Here is a 15,966-nt window from a genome sequence, read left to right on the forward strand (position 1 = left end):
ATGTTGTAGAAGTTATTCTATAGTTTATTTTGTGTAATTTATATTGTATTCCCATTGTCTCACACTCACTTTCCTTTTTCCACCCTTTTTCAGCTCTCTTTACTCACTCACACTGCCTTTCTCTCACTCTGTTTCATCCCCGTTCTTTTACTCCACTTTTTTCAGAACCCCTCATTCCCATTTCAACTGTCTGCATCCCCTCTGTCCCTTGCACCACTTTTCAGCTTTCAGTCTCTCTGCTTTATTTGCCTTTTCCGTCTTTTCCTCCTTTGCTCTTTTACTAATTTCTCTTTACTCACTCCTCTCTTTTTTCATACTTTGCCCCCTTTTTTTGTATTTTACTTACCTTCACTTCATTTCTGTCATCTTCTCTTCCTCTTTGTCACTGAATTTATATGGCTTACTCTTAGTAATTTACTTTTCTTCTATTTCTTTTTCACTCTTTTTTCCTTCTACATTACTTTATTTCCCTTTCTGTATCCTTCACTCTTGCTTTATTTCTTTATACACTTTTATGATTTTTAACCTCTTGACCTGTCTCTTTTATTTTAAAATATATATTCTACTGATTATAACTTATTTTTTGTTCTCTCTTTCACAGATACAAAGTGTAGAAAAAAAATATAATTATGTTTATATTAATTATATAAGTGTGACTGAAAAATGTACTTTGTCATGATCATTTGCTTTAACGTCACTACTTTTCTCTCGCGTTATGTTACCTCTGTTTCCTTACTCTGCTTCCTTCACTTATTCTTATCCTCCATGTTTATTTCCCTTTTCCTTACTTTTCAACCACATTCAACTTCTTTCAGTCTTCCTGCTCACCCACACTCCCTCACTTTCCTTTCTTTTCTGGTTCACTCAGTCCCTTTCTGTCACTCCTTCCTTTTCTCTCTCTATCATTTCTCTCTGTCACGCCCCATGTCTTTCCTTTTCTCAGTTACTTCCTCTAACACCTTTTTTTTGTCTTACTATCTATTACACAGTCTCTCTGTGTTCCTCCCTCTAGCTCTCTTTCTCTTTACACCACTCTTTCTGTCCCCTTTCTTTATGCTCACTCCCTCATTATTTTTTTTTTTTGGGGGGCGGGTGCGCTAACGGGACGCGCCCCGGTAAGCGCACCGGGGCGCGCCAGAATACTGCGCTTACCGGTCCACTTACCGGTACGCGCACCGAGAGCGCTCCAGGGCAAAAAAAAAAAATATATGAACAATATACATAAAAAAAGTATTACATAAATATACAATATAGGATTCATTTAAAAAAATATTACATTTCATAGCTATAGACATTTGTTTTTTTAAAACCTTTGAAATTCACTGAAAAAACATAGGTTTGAGGCCCTATATATAGTTAGGAATTAGCATTTAAAAAACCTATGAAATTCACTGAAAAAACCAGAGGTTTCACACCAGTTATAGTTAGGAATTAGCATTTAAAAACCTATTAAATTCACTGAAAAAAACAGAGGTTTCACACCAGTTATAGTTAGCTGGAAATTTTACTGACATAAAACCATTGATATTTCCACGTTCCACGTTATAGTTAGTTGGACTCACTATAACTTCCGCGCCTGCAATGCACTGCTGCTGATGACCTCACATATTACATCACTCATGACATGGTCAGTGACATCACTCATGACATCACTGATGACACCATCCTTGTGACAGACTGACAGACCTCCTTTGGGTGTAATGTAACCCTTGAAACACATATTCAAAAATATTTCAAAAAAATTGAGATACCCATACCAGTTACAACTACCAATGCAGTGATTCCACCATCTATATACACATCCTCTCATTCAGCAACAGTTCTATATAGTCACTCATACATATACTCACTCATCATATGTAGTGATACACATATACATCCTGTTACAGACCCACAGTCATCCAAATGTTACTCACACACATACTCACACATGCAAATAAACTATTGAACATCAATTTATTTGCATATACAGCTATACACACTACCACCTTACTTCTAAGGAAACTTACACATACTTACTCTCTTAAACAATCACTTATAGAAACACATACTTATTTAAACAAGAACTCTTTCAATCTCTCACTCTCACATATACTCACTTATATACATCAATACTCACATATACTAGATTAAAACGTATGTAGTTACTGATAAAGACACTAGTGAGACAGTCATTCACTCACTAACACACACATATACACATTCATCCACCCATACAGTCCTGCACATATGCTGTCTTCAAAACACATACAAACAGTGAGTTAGTCATTGATGCATCTATGTGCTAAGTAACACCCCCACCAAACCATACAGACACTCATACTGATACTAAAAGATAACATCTAATAACACATATACACACACATGTAGCTACTCACCAACCCATGCAGCCACTTATACACAAAGTGAAACGCTGATACAAACATTTAAATATTTAAACAATACTCGCTAATATATGTATTCACTAAGATACACTTAATAAGCCAGTTAACCAATCAATTTCTTTTTTAAAAAAACATCCATTAAGACACTTATTTAAACATTTATTCTTACATCGCCCTTTACATATACATATATAAAACATATTTATTGTTCAGAAAGACACACATTCACTGGATGGTGTCATCAGTGATGTCATGAGTGATGTCACATACCATGTCATGAGTTATGTAATATGTGAGGTCATCAGCAGTGCATTGCAGGTGCGCAAGTTATAGTGAGTCCAACTAACTATAACGTGGGAATTTCAATGGTTTTATGTCAGTAAAATTTCCAGCTAACTATAACTGGTGTGAAACCTCTGTTATTTTTCAGTGAATTTAATAGTTTTTTTAAATGCTAATTCCTAACTATAACTGGTGTGAAACCTATGGTTTTTTCAGTGAATATATATATAGCTATATATATAGATATAGATATATATCTGAATCTGAACAACCCCTGATCCACATGAAAGAAAGCACGCACACAAGGAATGCTGGGTATAGGCATGTTTTATTCCATAGGGCCTCCTCCGACCCGGCAAACAAGATGCGTTTCGGCTGACACATCAGTCTTTTTTCAATATATATATAAAATCCCTGGTGTGTAATGTCTTTCTGCTGCCCAGGCTCAGAGCTTTGTAAAGAAACGGACAGCCTGACCCCAGTGGCGTGGAAAACAAAAGAACAAATAGCACCTTCAGGGAAGCGACCATTGCCTAAGGAGTCGTTCTCCCCATATACATATAAAAAATGGTGGTCTCTTGTGCATTTTTAGGTCGTAATTGGCCTAATAAACGTCGGATCTGCAGCCAAGAGGGCAGAAAACAATATAACAAATGCCCCTTTCAGGGGTGTGACCCTTGCCTAAGATGTGTTAGCTTCCTTTTGGAGATTTGCATATCTTAGAGTCCTGTTTCTACAGTCTGACATCATTCTATCCATTTGGCAACCGATTGAAGTTGTGCTACTAGGAAGTATGCCTCAAATTGTGGTGCTCCCAAATCATCTTCTTTTGGCATTTTCAATTTATGTAGAGCATCTCTTTGCCTAGTTGTGCCCAGTTGCAACCCATGCAGGGAAGAGTGTAGGGGCAGTGGGGCCGGGTTGGTGGGGGATTCGACAGATGAACATGAGGGAAAATTAAATAAATAATTAATGTTCCCTTGTCGACTGTCAAAATCCCCCCACCCGGCCCCACCGCCCCATTAGTCTTACCTGCACGGGCCGCGACTGGTGGGCCCCAGGTTAGCTACATTAGCAGAACACCAGCTCTCTAAAGAATGTCATGGTTACCGAAATTAGTAATACAGTAAAACTGGTACAACAGACTTGGAAGCTTGACCATTTTAGCCAGTGTTATCCTGCCCACCACAGAAAGAGATACATTTTCCATAAATCTACACATTGTTTTAAGGCTGAATTTTTCTATGGTTGCCATCTCTCAGATCAGTCCCAGCTTCAAAGATCTGGACTCCCAGATACCTAAAAGAGCCTGGCTCCAGTTTCACACCCCTTTTCTTCAGTGACTCAGGCTCTCTTGTGTCATCCGGTCGAACTGGGAAAGCACATGTTTTGTCCCAGTTAACTTTGAATCCTGAGATCTTTATCTGTTCCTGTGTTGTTTCGTAAGCAGCAGCTCATCTGCTTGTAGCAGTGTAGTATGCATACTCATTCTCAGTGGGATATGCAGACTATTACCCTACAGTCTCAATAATTCAGCTAATTGTCAGTGCAAAGAGCACTGGGGATAAAGGGCAAAATTTGCACATGCCCTATGCACCTCAAATGCTTTCAAGATCACATGACCTGTTCTAACTCTGGCCATATGGTGAGAGTGTAGAAGATGAACCAAGCTTGACGTCCTAACCCCATGTGCGCCAGTATTGCCAGTAAATTCCTCCAGTTGAGCATTTTGAACGCTTTGTCAGTGTCAATCGAAAACACGATCAGCTTTTCTAAATTATTAAGAGCATCTCCTGATACTCAGAGGTGTTGCATAATATTCAAGGCAGTATCACAGCCCAGGAGAAACCCGCTTTGTTTACCAGCTGAGGTAGTCATTGATGTAATTGTCCCACTGGTATTTTACGTAGGATCTTATAGACCGCGTTTAACAGTGACAAAGATATGTTAGAAAGGCATCTCTGACTCACTACGATTGGGGCTGTGTACCCTGAGGGAGAGTTCATTATGCTGTAGCTGCTGTTTGGAGATTGTGTGGTGAACCTGCTCGATCGCTTTTACCTATTGTCAGCTTAGAGCAACCATGCGTGCGCCTACGCTTTCTTTCCTGCTGTGCACCCCCCACTGCCTACGCTAGAGGGACTACTGGGAAACCCTTTCCCGTCGAGTTGATAACCAGACTGTATTTTCATATACAGCGGGCTGCTCCCATTCAAGTCCCTGCCACCCGTATAGGATGTGAAGGACATGACCCGAAAAGGGTCACCCGGGTTACTTTCAAACTCCTGCTGTGCCTTCCCAAGAATGAAGAGTCGGTCAGACAGTACAGAATACAAACATACATCTTATTAGCAATACTCTGCAGAGGAGTCCATTCTGATCTGCACCCTAAGATGTCTGCTGAGGGACTGACCCCCCAACGACTACATCACGTAATGAATCTTCCCAACAGCCTTCAACCGCGCCCATTGTGGAAAGTTACCCGCCTGGGCCGAACATGAACAAAGAGGGCATAGAGGGATGCGCTACCACCTTCCAGATGGGTACATGTTATCGGCAACTCAAGATTGCCATTCTGGGCCTCTCTCAGTGTCTCCTAACGAGTAGCAGAGCTACAGACTCGGATAAATATGCAAGAGCAGAATGGCCTATTCTTTAGTAAGTCTAGAAACAGCCTTGAACAAAAGATAAAATAATAACGAAATACAGTGTTCTGCGGAGGCAAGTAAGCAATATGAGTAATGAGGCCTAGTTCAGGCACAGTCTAAGCAGTCTAATAGGGATTACGAAATGCAAAATGGAGTCACACTCGCTAACTGAAGCCTGCACATTACAGGGATAACTCAGTGGGTTGCATAACGTGAATACACAAATGGCATCTATTTAGTCACACACTGCTAACATAATATAGCATAAAACGAGTGCATTGCAGGAATGGACATTTCAAACCCTACAGTTGGGAGGTCTTATTGAAGGTGCTTATCTCGGAGGACATATTGACCTTCTGCTGCATGCAGTCAGGGGCACTTTCGCCCAACTACAGGCTGCGGCTGCTGCATTTTAAATTCTTACACAGGCTTTACAGCACACCGGAAGGGCTATGCAAAAGAGGGCTACAGAATGAGGCACACTCTGCTAGATGCTCGAACCCCTTGCTAATTTCTTGCATTTGACATGGGACTGCCCAGCAGTTCGGAGATACTGCGAAACTATTATGGATACAATTGATAAGATGACAGGGCTGCGGCTAGCTCGCACCCCGCTTACCACCCAGCTGGGATATGTTTAAGAAGTCCCACCAGAATTTTGCACACTAGTTACTCCATTACTGCTCCTGGATAAGAGGAGAGTGGCAATGTGCTGGGGTCGCAAATTGAGCAAGCGAGTCGAGGACTGGCTACGGGATGCCTCACACTCCCAAAATCATCTGGCGACCTACTGGGATTTGACGTTGGACGCCTCTCTCCCCAGGGATAGCAGGGAACCATTCTGGGCATATATGTGCTAGCATGAATCAACTGATGACGCTGTGGACTAGACTGAGACTGCGTGCTGCGCTGGGTGTCTCCTCATTACCTAGCTCCTATGGACTGTGGGATTAATGCATGATCTACATCTTTCTTTGTTCTCTTTCCTCTGTTATTTCCTTCTTGTTTCAGCTTTTAGAGTTCATCATGCTGCTCAACAGGGGTTTTCACATGACTTGGAGCTGTAATAACACATTATGCTGAAGAATTATGTCTACTGATTTCTTATGATGTGCACAGCAATGTTATCCTCTGCTTGATTGGCATGTGAACTCTGTATGTTTCCTGTTGAACCTAGAACAGAATAAAAGATTTGTAAGAAGCTCTGTCTATGGGGTTTCACCCAGGTTTCGGGGTGGAGAAAATTAATTCCTCTCTTGTTGAATTAGGGAGACAGTTTTTTCTAATGCAACTATATATCTTTGGATTAAAGTCTGGCCCTGCTGTCTTCCCAGTAGCCATATCTTATATGGCCCTCTTTTATGCCTGGGAGGTTTGGCTTTTCAGATTAGCCTTAAGGACTTGGTTTAGCATTATGTGGCCTAAGTATAAGTCAATGTCTATCTAGAGTGAAATTTCAAACCTCACATACAATTATGTGTCATGAGACAGGAAGGTTGTGTTTATCTCTTTTTGTGTAAAGACAGGGATTCCCTGTATTTCTTTATGTTCTGATTTTGGGGGGCTCCTCACCTCAGATCTGGCTTGCCTTGCAATAGTCTCCCTGCTTTATTTCCCTCTGAGTGTGTATGCTTTTTATATTCTTTATAATTAATTGTAAAGAAGGGCACCTAAGCTGTTCCACCACTGTTGCATATTTCTCTCTCCCTGATGTCAGCTGTCTGTTTTGGTCTGATTCCCTTTATTCCTATTATTCCAAGTCTCTAATAGTAGCTTCTGATTTATTCAATTCCCTATTTAAAGTGTTTTCGCACCCATTACTGTCCGAATACTGTGCCCCCCATGACTACCCTGTATGCCTCCCACTCTACTAATCTGTCTGAGGCTGTGCCTTCATTTCACTGAAATAGTTTTCAATTGTTTCTCTAATTGTTTCTCTAAATGTGTGGCTCCTCAATGGGAGTGCTTTGAAGACTCCAGATGAGATCATTGCTCATTGGGTTCCCAGGCCATGTTCAGCATTAGAGGATCGTGGTCTGAGCTTCCCTGACCCATGTATTAGAAGTGTATTATATCATGTTGGATACTTATAAAACCTGACCCAACCAAATGGCAGGTGATATACTTGTGAGTAACATGAGTGTTCCTGTTCCCCTGAATGTAGTCTACTCGATGTATCCATCAGCTCCAAATGCGGCATCCAGCATCATGTGTCATCCACCATCTGGGAGGTTCTCTTTACTTGGATACCTGCAATTGGTAGGCTTCAGCAATGCAGGTCAGTGTTGAGCTCACACTTAAATGTCCCATCCAAAAAGAATTAGACTTTTAGGCCATTGGGATGGGATCAAGCATATATACTGCCTAGTCTTATGTCTGTCCCAACTAGGTATCCCCTAACTATTGGGTACTTTCCCACTTTGTCTGTGTTGGTGTAAAGGGCCTTTAAGGGAGTCACATGCCTAGCTCAGAGGAGTGTCCCCTTTGCTTGTTCAGTGTTTGTGGCAGCAAGCATTTGTCCCCTCCATTTAGACTGTAATAGCGATTCGTTCTGGGTTTGATGTGTTTTCTACAAGAACACTATGTTAGTTGTCCCTGCGCTTCAGGAGAGTATGACTCTTAAAGGGATTGCCACTAGTGCTTGTGATCCATGTCGTACATTTATATTAAATGGAGTGGGTCATGATAATAGTATAGTGTATTCTGCTTTTGCTCTTGTTTACTTTTACTCTTTCCTTATGCCTCCCTGCAATCATAATCATTGCAGTTTTTGATCCAACATACTTACTTTCCCCTAACTCCCAAACTACAAGCAGTAGTGTATTCACACGCTGTCCTTCAAACAAATCTTTGTATTTATTCAGCTCTCCTCGGTTACATTGAGGAGGACAGTCCGGCACAAGGGCATCTGGCTTTTCCAGGCATGGCACCCAGCAACTGCGCTGTCAGTAAAGATTTGATGCTGGCCATCGTAAGGTTGACTCTGTGTTCCCACTCAATGTTCTGTGGCAGGTGGCCTATTTAATGATGATACCGTCAAGATTCCTCTATGTGTTTCAAAAAATCCCCTTACTGATTCCTAATCAGAAGTTCTGTCACCTCAATTCAATTATACGCCCATAACTTTGGTTGAAGGGTCACTTCCGCATTGCTGCAGTCAATAGCCGAATGTCCTCGTAGAACGGGGTCCAGGCTATGGCCTCCAATGCCACTACAAGTCTTCACAGGTGATTGTTCTTAATGACTTGCTCAGCAGTGGGTGGTGGGGCTCAACTTACCATTTGAAACTTGCCTTAATAGGCCTGGACAACATCAGGGAATGTTGTACAAGGCTCCAATCCCTTCCTTACTTCCGTAGATAACCTGTGGGGTTTTCTTGTGCTGGAGAGCAGTGCTCATTTCATAGGGTGGGATCGCACATTAGCATTGAGAACGCAACTATGGCAAGGAAATTGGTTGCATTATACAGCAAGTTTAGAAGGATTTTCAAAAATGGGACACAATCGGCATTATTGTGCTTGGAGATGTGTGGATGAGGTCACCTGAGGACATTCCAGGACTTGCAGAACCAATATAAATTATACCGCACCCAGTGTCACAAATATTTGGGACTACGTCATTACCTTGTAGCTAACATCCCCTGCGGACACTGACAACCCAGAGTTCAGCCCCCTGAAGGTCAAGATATTAGGTGGGAATTCAGCCTCGGGTGCTATATACCTTATCTACTTGTTTTTGGCTGCAAACACCTCAAACCGGTTCGCGGTGCTGAGACTGAAGTGGGAAGCGTGGCTTGGTGAACTGGATGATACTGAGTAGAGGGAAGCTAAGATGACTACTGGAGAGCTGGCTGTCTCTGCTCGCCTCTGGTTGGTTCAGCTCAATTATCTCCACTTAACTTACATGAACCCCCAGCGAGTACACTGGGCAGGTAGATGCCTCCAAGCTTCCTGCTTCCGCTACCACTCACCAGACTCTGATTTGTTCTATATGGTGTAGGTTTGTCCCTTGATGACTCATTATTGGCTGAAGATAGCACAGAAAAGTTCGCAGGTGTTTGCTATGCCTTTAGAACTCACCCCCAGAGTGGCTCTGCTAGGACTACTAGAAGACCTTGGTGGCCCAGGTGCGGAGTGTACATTCATTGGGGTTACCGCATTGGTGGCCAAACGCGCCATTGCCCGGAGATGGAAATCTCCACTGTGAAGTGGCAGGCGGGAGTGGACTGTTGTGCTTAACAAGAAAAACCTATTTACACTGCATGGGGCTGCTAGCACAAACATGAGAAGATTTGGGGAAGGTGTGGAAATACTATGGTCTGGATACGATAGACTGAATATTGTCTCTTCTAATGTTGCAGAGTCACATGTCATAAAACCGCTGATGTGTGCTGTTTTGTGTTTGGAAAATAATAATACAATTTGCTTACAAAGAAAGAAAATGGTGGATATATTTCACTTTATGGACTTTGATGCTTTCCACTTTGATAGTTCCGAATTCCTGGCTTTCTGTAAAACAATGTATATGTCCTGGTAGTGAAGCAGTTAAGTAATTTCTAGTCTGGGAGGTGACATTGGCAGAGGATTTCTAGTTAGGGTTCTGTGTGGTCTGTCTAATGCATAAAACTATTTTTTAAGATATTTATATTTTGAGAAATTGTATGCATACAACATTAAAGAAAATAAAGTGCATTGGGTACAGCAATTCCCCAGTATCCCCCTCTCCATGGAGTATAGAAGTGTTTCTTGTGTTGCCCCTTCCACAGATGTATCGAGTATCTGTTTAGAACAACAAGCTCATCATATACAAAGTACTCATGAATCTGGACTCCTTTATGCTTATTTTGCCTAGATTTGGTTATATATCCCTGCTTTCTTCTTTCGGTTAATTCTGATTCGTGAAGTCTCTCCATGGTCTCCATAATGTGTCATATTTCTTGGGCATCCACTTGCTTTGTACACTTCTTCCACCCGCATGCACCAGTCCATGTTTATTGCCCATAGCAATACTGAAGGTTCCTCTCCACTGCCCCAGAGTTGTTCCTCATCCCTTTTGGCTACCAAAAGGGCAATATTACAAAGTGTTAGATTATACCTTAATATTGGTTGGCCTCCCCTGATTCCCAAGCAGATTACCCATATATATTTATCTCCAGTTCCATTTCCGTACATCTTGTGAGTTACTTTACCCAGAATATATGCCGTCTTGGGCATTCTTGCAGTGTGAGGATCAGTGTGTCCCTTTGTCTACACCCTCTGAGACATTTATCGGATTCTAATTTCCCAACTTTAAGTAAGCTTGTACGGGTGTAATAGGCTCTATGTACTATTTTTGGTTGAATCAGATGGAAACCTGATCGTACTGCCACTTCCTTGCGGTGTCTACATTCCTCCACCCAGTCTGCATCTTCCAGGATCCATGGATCATGTTCCCATTTTATCCTGAGACTTTCTAATGGTGTTTAATTTTTTGTCAGTACTGTTTGGTAGGTTTGCAATATGGCGTGTCTGCAGAGTGGGGCTGCCAGTACCCTGTTCTCCAGCACAGATTCACCACAGTGCCTTGCAGTTTGTTCGAGTATTTGGATGAAGCATGTTGGATTTGGAGATATCTATAATATTGGCAGTCTGCAAGTTCATATTTGTCTCTCAGATCCTCAAATGTCACCATCTCATTGAAGACCCAGAGGTTGTCCGGCCTAGATAAGCCCAGCAGGTCCCATTTAGAAAACCCGTCTAGCATCCTTAAGGCTGCCCGTATTCCAAAGACCCCATAGAGGTATCTCCTTGGTGACTTTGTCCCACCATCCGACGTTGTGAAGTGCCTTTTTCGATATGCTAATGCTTGTGTGGCCATTGTGTGGGGTATTTTCGTACCACCCTGGCCATACAGGTCCGTTCTGTAGCCCTGAGCATGCATCACTCATTTATCGGCCATAATGGACACTAACAGTTGTGCTCCCAGTGAGAGCGTATAAGGTCTGGCAAAGTTTTGCCCCCATCATAGGGGCCTCTCATTAGGGAAGTGAGTGCTATTCTAGGAGGCTCTCTGTACCATACAAGCATTCTTGTTATGGTATCAACATTGTGAAACTGCATAGCATGCCCCCAGGTGCTGTAAGTGAGCTGTAGGATAGTAGTATCGGAATTGCAGCTCTGCAAGGCAATACTGCCACATATCCTCTGTATCACAGCAGGGTAGCATGTATAGGAATTTAGGTAATGTAATCATCTTGTAGAGTGCTGATCACTCTAGCACTGGTAATCGCAGTTTCCTCCAATGGTCTAAATCAGCCTTACAGTTCTGAAGGACTCGGTCCAGCTTGTGATGTAGAAAATCTCCCTGGTTGTCAGAACTTTGTTGTCAAAGATCCACAGGAGCAGAAGCTTAACCCCCCGAAATCCCTCCCTTGTTGACCAATGCCAAACATCCAATGGGGGAAGGGGTAATGGGAAGAAAGAGACACTGCCAGCAGGTCCAGGATTTCCGACAAAACTATCCCTCTATCACTCACTGAAGATCTTGCCTGTACTCCGGATTACTTTTGAAGGATTCTTAGTGGCTACCTTCATTGGAAGATAAGAGCAATATTAAAATACATCTTCCTAACTACTTTAACTGGCATCAATCAGAACAAACAATCATTCAAACTTCTAACTACCTGGACCCTGAATAGCCTTGCCTCTCTCTTGCAATTTTTTGTCTTTTGAAATTATCTTGTAACTTTTAACTTTTCTTATTTTTTTAGTTAGTTCTTGAAAACTACTATTGACAACTTACGTCTCTTTAAAAATATATAAGTTCTTGAATTACAGTATTCTACACTCTGACTCTTACTGTCACTTGGCAACAGATGTTGTCAAGTCTGAAGGTCCTCTGGAGTCTTTAATTTTCTCAGCAATCAGCACTTGAAGCTTCTTTTATTCGTCTTGAAAACGTGACCTTTTAGAACTCCTAATCTAGGGGAAATGCCTTTCTGGTGTGCACCCCACTCCACACTGTGAGAAGCTCATGGTTAATTTTACCTGAGTCAGAATACTCTAAACAGGCTCAATGACTCTAAATAAACGGCTCTACATAGAGCAAGCAGCTTCTTCCAAAATAACTGTAGCCTATTAAATTATGCTCCCACAAGAAGAACACTTCTAGCTGGGGAAACTGCGACTAATTAAACTCTGACTGATGCGGAAACAAAGTTTTATTATCCTTTAATTTCTTTTCAAGTTTTGTCCACCCACATGGAGCAGATACGGCAACATTGTATCTTTTTCTGTAGCCTTTCCTAGTCTTTTTCCTTGAGGATCGATGAAAAGCTGCTCTCTCACAGGAATACAAAATTTGTTAGCATTCGCGCCAAATATTTTCAATTCTAGTAAGGACACAGAGGTGAAGATTATGCTTTCTCTCTCTTTACTGCAAACAAATAAGAACATTTCAAACATTTTGAAAGTAATACATTCCCAGAATGCTTAGCGTCACACTATCAACAACCATAGAAACTAGTCCTATAAATGACTCTCCACACTGGAACACTTCCTTTTTCTTCGCCCAACGAGCCGTGTCCAACTTAAACAGAATTATAGTCCCAAGAACATCAGAAACGTATCCCGATCACATCAGACCGAAGACCGAACAGGAACTGTAGAACTTGCACAAGAAGGTCGGAGTCCATTCCATCCCAAGAGACCACCACGATGGTTTATTCGCCTCTGGTCAGTGCCTGAAACAAAAAAGTCGTACTCGTAACAACTAACATAACCTGCAGGTCCAGAAGGGTAAGCATGACAATAATAGATCATAATATGTACTTTGGGCAGGATAATCTTCACCTCCGTGTCCTTAATAGGATTGATATTCTTGGCGCAAATGTTTTATTCTAGTACAGGACCAGAGGCTTCAGATTATGCTAGTTTAACGATTATCCAAAACAACAGAAGCAACATGGTCCACAGGTTTATAATAGAATTTTTTGAAGGTAGAACTGGAAGACCAATCAGCCGCTTTCATGATATCATGTATACTAGTACCCAACATAAATGATTTTGAGGCCATAGCGCCTCTGACTGAATGCGCTTCAAATAAATCGGTGTCAATACCCGCCTCTGGCATTACATATCTAAGCCACCTGGCAATCGTAGCAGAGGTAACACGTTTGAAAGTTTTCTGCTAAGCAAATAGTAACCTTGAAGAACCAGCTGTTCTAAGAGACTGTATACAGTATTCATGCACTTTGAGACATTTTACAACACAAAGTTTCTCATTTAATGGAAAGGCATTGTAATCAATAGTTTTGGAAAAAGTTTTAGTGAGAGCTGTTATCACAAAGGACATTCCCTCCAGGTGAAAAAATCCTAGCCTCCAATTCTAACACTCTAACATAAGAAACCCTGCGGCATGCAGATAAACACAGCAACATGGTCAACTTAGCTGACAATTGTTTACTGGACAGTAATTCATTGTTAGACCATTGTTCAATTAACTTCAGTACCTTAGAAACATCCCATAAAGAGGTATACTTAGCCTTAGGAGGGTCGCTATACGTATCCCTTTGAGAAGTTTACACACTATCGGATGCATACCCACGGGTCTGCCATCGAGATGTGCATGGCCCACGGAGATAGCTGTACGGAAATTGTTTACTGATCTATAGGATGAACCATCAGCGTTTTTTGGGGAGAGAAAATTCATAATTTGAGAGATATCTGCTTACACGGGATCAAGGTGTTTCTCCAAGCACCAACCCAACCAGGCCTTCCATGCGGAACCATATCGCTTCCTGGTAGAAGGGGCAAAGGCTTGCTGGATAAAACTGGAAGCCTGCTCCAAAATTCCTGGCAATGACCATTGTCGCCAGAAAGCCTCCAGGCCTTCAGGGACAGCTGCCCTGCAAGGACTAACGGGTGGAGCTCTCACTAAGGGCCCTGGAGCATAAATGGAAAACACAAGAGACGAATTGGAGAGTCGCACGCCATCTCCAGCAGGACTGGAAACCATGGCTGAGACTTCCAAATTGGGGTGACCAACACAATCTCCGCTATCCTGCGGAATCACTTGATTCACTACTTCGGGTATCAGGACAAATGGTGGAAATGCATACTGGATATTTTAAGACCAATCCTGTGTGAGTGCATTAATTGCTCTCACCAGGGAATCTGGTCTCCAACTGAAAAAGGACTCCAGCTGATGATTCAGTCTGGAGGCAAAAAGATCTATGTGGAACGGACCCCACAGTGACTGAAGCTGGCGAAACAGGGACGGATGAAGCTTCCAGTCGCTGTAATCCTTCAGGTGGCGGAAATGCCAGTCCGCTACTGCATTGTCTTGACCCGGAAGGTATTCCGCAATCACTGTGATCTGATGTGCTAGTCAGTAATGCCAAAAGTCTTTGGCGATCTCCGACAACATTGCGGATCTGGTGCCCCCCAGCTTGTTTATATACCTCACAGCGAAAATATTGTCCATCCGTAACAGAATACAACACGATACCTTCCTGGGTGAGAGTGTGCAAATCGCAAATGACCCCTCCAGGAGTTTGAGGCAATTGATATGCAACTCCAACTCCTGGAGAGACCATCTGCCTCCCGTGGTCACTTCCCCGTAGCGGGCTCCCCAACCTGACCTGCTGGCATCGGACTCTTTGATCACTTCTGGGTGAGATCCGAAGATCGCTCGACCATTCCATGGATCTACATGTGTTAACCACCATTGGATCTATGCCCGGCCTTCTTCCGTAAGAGGGACTTTATCCGAATAAGCAGGCCCTTCTGGAGATGTCTGATCTTGAGACTCTGAAGGGCTCGGTAGTGCAACGGTTCCAGGACTATCGCCTGTATGGAAGAGGCTAACAGTCCCACCAAACATGCGATCGCCCGTAAGAACATCAACTGTGTGTCTAAAGTTTTCCTCAATTCCTTCTTCAGGTCCCTCAGCTTCTTTTTGGGCAACTGAAGCTGGGCTGACTGAAAGGTGATCACAAACCCCAAGAACTCCAAGTACTGTGTTGAAACCAGAATCGACTTCAACTTGTTTATGACAAACCCCAAACCCTTTAACACTGTCATCGTTATGTGCAGATGGAGAGTTGCTAGGGAAGCCAAAGGAGCCATTATCGGGATGTAATCGAGGTAAGCTATTAGGTGTTTACCTTGCTCCTAAAGATGCGCAATCACCAGCTTCAATAACTTGGTGAAACACCAAGGAGCCGAGGAAGTGCAGGAACCTGCAATGAGAAGGAAAAATGGGAACCGTCAGATATGCATCCTTGAGATTGAGATGGACCAACTAATCCGCTTGTCTCAGAATGTCCGTGAGGAGATGGATCCCCTCCATCTTGAAGTGACGGTAGAGTACAAAGTAATTGAAATCTTTCAGGTTTAGCACTAGCTTATAACCGCGGCCCCTCTTTTGTACCAGAAAAACGTTGCTGCAGAAGCCCGCAGGCCCCTCTTCACAATAGGCAACCTTGTACTTCTCCAGCAAGTCTTCTATTTCGTGATCTATAAAAAGTTTGTCTTGTTGGGAAAAATACAAAAAAGGCGGAGAAAACTCCTGTGTGGGAGTTTGACAGAAATCTATTTCAAAACCCTGTACCGTCTGGAGATCCCAGGCGTCCTGAGTAATGGCACGCCGATTGTGAAGAAAATGGCAAATCT

General features: G+C 42.6%; 1 protein-coding gene and 1 pseudogene across 1 annotated transcript in view; one reads left to right on the forward strand and one right to left on the reverse strand.

Annotated features, from left to right (window-relative positions):
- Positions 1–15,966, forward strand: part of CAGE1 (cancer antigen 1) — a 1,013,025-nt gene that overhangs the window by 710,337 nt on the left and 286,722 nt on the right. The window lies entirely within an intron of this gene.
- The window catches only part of LOC147722492 (uncharacterized), a 90,613-nt pseudogene that overhangs the window by 61,826 nt on the left and 12,821 nt on the right, over positions 1–15,966 (reverse strand).

This window comes from Lissotriton vulgaris, chromosome 4_1 (genome assembly GCF_964263255.1).
Source record: "Lissotriton vulgaris chromosome 4_1, aLisVul1.2, whole genome shotgun sequence".
In the NCBI taxonomy this organism is placed as follows: domain Eukaryota; kingdom Metazoa; phylum Chordata; class Amphibia; order Caudata; family Salamandridae; genus Lissotriton; species Lissotriton vulgaris.